Raw genomic sequence first — 4,430 nt, forward strand, 5'->3', positions numbered from 1 at the left:
AAGAGCCCCAAGAAAATCATTCATTCTGCCTACCCACCTGGAAGAGAGGATTATAGTACACTGGGCCCTCAGCATCCTTTGGGATTTGTTTCCAAGACTCCCCATGGATCATCAATTCCTGTTATATACAATGGGGTAGCAAAATGATGTCCTTAATATGAAATGGCAAACAACAAGGTTTGCTTTTTGAATTTTTTAAAAGATTTCAAGCCATGATTGATTCTGTGGATAAAAAAACTTGTGGATACAAAGGGCCAACTGTACATTTCCCTCACTCCTTGGGATGATGCCTGTGACACTGCTGTACGATTTCCCCACTAATTGTTTTGACCTTGTGTTTAGCTCAGTGTTAAATTTATAATTTAAAAAAATTAAAACGCGCCTTGGCTTCATCCTCCCTCTTAAAGGGACAACTTGTGGCCATCCATAAATGGACTGGTGGACTGCAGCTCCTCTCATCAGTCCTAGCCAGGGGTAATGAATGTTGGAGTTGTTGTCCAACAACATCTGGAAGGCTGCAGTCTGCTTGTCTTTGCATGAGTTCTTCTCCTTCCCCAAGAAGGTCAATACACCAATGTTAACATGCAGGGTTGTTTAAAGGATTATATATGAGATACAATGTTAATGAAGTGAATTGTACCTTTGAAATTCTCCTGTCATATGATATTCTCATAGTACTTCATAATATTATAATTCTTAATCTGTCATTAGATCAGTATAATGGGAGGAAAGAGCTCTTTCACAATGGGAGAAAGAGTGTTGTACATTTAAGTTTTAATAGACCAAGGACCTATGGAGACTGGCACTTTGGGCAGGTCTGGGGGCGGAGTCGGGATGTAGCATCTACAAGATGCACGCCCCGGCTCTGCTCCCCAGGGGGCGCTGTGATGCCCGATCACATGGTGTCACGGCACTCCTCCAGTGCTGCGTCTGTACTATGCAGCGCTGAAGGAGCACTGTAAAGCTGCGGCACCATGGCTGTTGCGCTCTTTTTGCACCCTGGAAAGGCCAGATCAGGGCTGCAGCGTGCAGTTGCTGTGGCCCAATCTGGCTACAAATGGGAAGGCTGCAGGCCACCCCTTAGGGGCTGTCTGTACAGCCCCTAAGCTACATAGGTATAGTTGGTTAGCAAGCATCATAAGAGCATTCTCTTTTTACAGAATTGATATGTACGGTGAAGGTGCTGTGGACCTGAATGAAATGATCATGATCCTGCCCTTCAAAAAAATTGATGCGAAGGAGAAAGAGAAGGAAAAGACAGCCATCCTCGAGAAAGCCACTGGCAGATATTTCCCGGTCTTTGAAAAGGTGGGCAGCTACCACATTATTAGACACATTACCACATTAATACCATGTTATTAATTGAGTTGCAGGAGCTCAACAATTGTTAGTCATTACTAGGTATCAATGAGAATTTTTGGTATATCAGAAATTGATAGCAAAGGAGAGGAATAAATGGGGACTGGAATCCAATCACAGAGGATACAGTTTGTAACTTTACCATGATGTAACTACATTTGTGACACAATATACAGCCCTTCCAGTGAACTGATATATATTGGGGTAACCTGCACAGTGGGGGCCCATTATGTAATGGGACACAGTCCACTGCAGTGCTAATAGGACCCATGGCACTATGGTGGCTTGTACAGTGGTCCCAAAGACATTGCTACATCTCTATTGTCTCCTGAAAGTACAAATGTTGTATGATGATGCCATTCAACTTTACAGAATCAAAACTCGGTTTACATGGACATAATGGCGTAACAGGATGGCATTTGGAAAGTTTGCAAACTTGAAATAATGAAAATGTTTAGACAAATAAATGTTTAAAATGTTAGATGCTTCTGCCCTATTCTGCCACTGATGTCTGAAGTCCTCTTGGTGCCTTATGCATGTGTGTGTTCTCCCATGGAAGCAGTTGTACATTTTTGTTGGATGCAGCACATTGACAAGATCATGGAAGTGCAGCTGTGCTTGCTGAAATTGGTGGTAGGACTCCTTTGGTTGTATATTCAGCTGCACTGTGTTGCCATTCAGTACAAGGGTTGCATAGTACAATCCGAGAATCTGAATTAGGACCACAAGAGCCCTCTATTTCAGCCCCTTTCCATGCAGGAATATATAAGTAAAGCAGTTCTGAAAGATGACCAAACTCTGTTTAAAGACCAGAGATTAGAGTCTGCCATCGTCCAAGGCAGTCCACTCCATTGTTGAACAGCTCTTACAGTAAAAAAAAAGTTAAGTGGAAACCTTTTAGAGAAATTGATATTTCCAAGCAGCCTTTCACACACATAATTAGCACATTATTTGACTGAATTGCCAGGTTCCATGCATGCACTCCTGGATAGAGGTTAGGGAGATGGTGGAATTTCTGTCACAGAACACTCTAGTGCCTCATCAAATATATACAGACCCCAGATTCTAGGATGGACCATCCAATTAAAAAAAACGGAATCCACAGTGTGGTTTATAAACTATGTATGTGAAAGTGGAAAAAGAATGTGTGGTGTCTACAGTGGGCTCTTGTTATTTTTGGGCTTGCCATCTGCAGATTTGAGCTTCTGTGGATAGCAACCCCCCCTTTCTTTCTTTTTTTTTAATGGAGGCACATGCGGCCATGCACATGTCGCATTGCCATAGAAAACAACGGGACCTGAGGTCTCACATTTTTTGTTATTTGCGGCAGGGTCAATGAGTGCTAGCAGTGTCAATTACATCCATTTTCATTCTAGATTGTAATACAACATGTGATCAAAGGGGGATGAATATTTCTTCCAGCCTCTGCATGTCATTGTGTAATTATAGGTCAATCATTATGTTTATTGAGTAGCCCGAGGGCCGTTTCAAAATACTCAAAACATAGTAATACAAGCAATGACACACACGCACACACATATATTAAATGTTAATATTGTGCACTAAGTACAATATACCACAATACAATATAGATACTTATGAATAGCCTAAACATGCACAGCTTATATACTGACTATACAAATCTAAATAAAAATATACAATATGTACTGAAAAATATACAAATAAACAGGTAAGAATAAAAATGTTAAAACAATCAATTATGTGTAAGATAATTACAATTAGAAGTAAAATAGAATTAAAATGGGAGGTAGAAATAACATTAAACATCCATCATCATATGTCAAATCTCTTCACCACGCTTACAGTTAACACCAATCATCCCCACATATCTAGATCTCAACAGTGATGCTTTATGAAGGAACTGAGCTGTGGCAATAGATATTTTTGCATCTTGTGCACTCATAAAGTATTATATTATAAGTCATATTTTGTTTAATGTGATAAATTTTACCAGTCTTTCTGCTTTTAAATATTTTTGTTGTACAGAGCTAGATGCAAGTGATTCAGTCCTACAGTGCACAGTAATATGATTCAGGATTTTCACTTGGTACAGTGGGCCCTTCCCTTATGCTGGGGATTCTTTGCGGATCTCCCCATGTAAAGAGAAGTCTGTGTATGCTTGTGCCCCCATTGAAAACAATGGGGTGCATTGTTGCGGTGCGGTGCACACACCATAGGCACATGCTCCTTTGCTTAATTGCCGGGCGGCTTTAGCATAAGCTTGAAGCCATGTATGATACACCCACATGTAACGCGGATGCGCTATACTTACACAAGTGTGTGTGTGTGTGTGTGTGTGTGTGTAAGTGTATGGGGGCTTCATACAGTATACAAAAATAACTCTGTTACAAAGCATGACATAAAATGTTCTCTAAAGTCATAACAATATAACAAGGAAAATAAATGTATTCTTCACATTTTTCCTCTCTTTCCACAAGATGGATTCCTGCTTTTCCAGCAAGTGCCCATGGTGGAAATTGATGGGATGAAGATGGTGCAGACCCGAGCCATTCTCAACTACATTGCTGGGAAATACAATCTCTATGGGAAGGACCTCAAGGAGAGAGCACTGTACTGCAACATTTCTAAATTTGGTTACTGCATGTCTACTTTTGTTTACTGTGCATGATATCTAAAATTTCTGGCTTACAATAGAGGATCTGTTGATAAGTTATGAGCCAGTATATTTCAGCTAACTATCACTCCCAGTTGCAACCAAAAAGTGCTGGGTGGAGCACTATTTACGCACTTGACTTCCAAACAGAACTAAGTTCGCATAGACTTGTTCATTAGAAGTCATTCCTCCACAGTTCATCCACTAAACTAGGGGTGGGCAACATGTGGTCTTCCAGCTGTTGTTAGATTACAGCTCTCATCAGCACCAGCCATCGGCATTAATGATGATGGATGATGGGAGTTGCAGTCCAACATAATCTGGAGGGCCACATGCTGCTCATTATTGCTCTAGCCTTTCATTTAATACCAACAAACTGAAATTTAACACAGGGAATCAATGAAATGAAATTAATTTGGGAAGCATTCCTGTTACA

At 40.6% G+C, this 4,430-nt stretch overlaps 1 protein-coding gene across 3 annotated transcripts in view; it reads right to left on the reverse strand.

Annotated features, from left to right (window-relative positions):
* LOC121919898 (glutathione S-transferase A3-like) overlaps window positions 1-4,430 on the reverse strand; it is an 88,485-nt gene that overhangs the window by 76,065 nt on the left and 7,990 nt on the right. The gene's annotated exons all lie outside the window — the stretch shown is intronic.

Source organism: Sceloporus undulatus, chromosome 1, assembly GCF_019175285.1.
Source record: "Sceloporus undulatus isolate JIND9_A2432 ecotype Alabama chromosome 1, SceUnd_v1.1, whole genome shotgun sequence".
NCBI lineage: Eukaryota > Metazoa > Chordata > Lepidosauria > Squamata > Phrynosomatidae > Sceloporus > Sceloporus undulatus.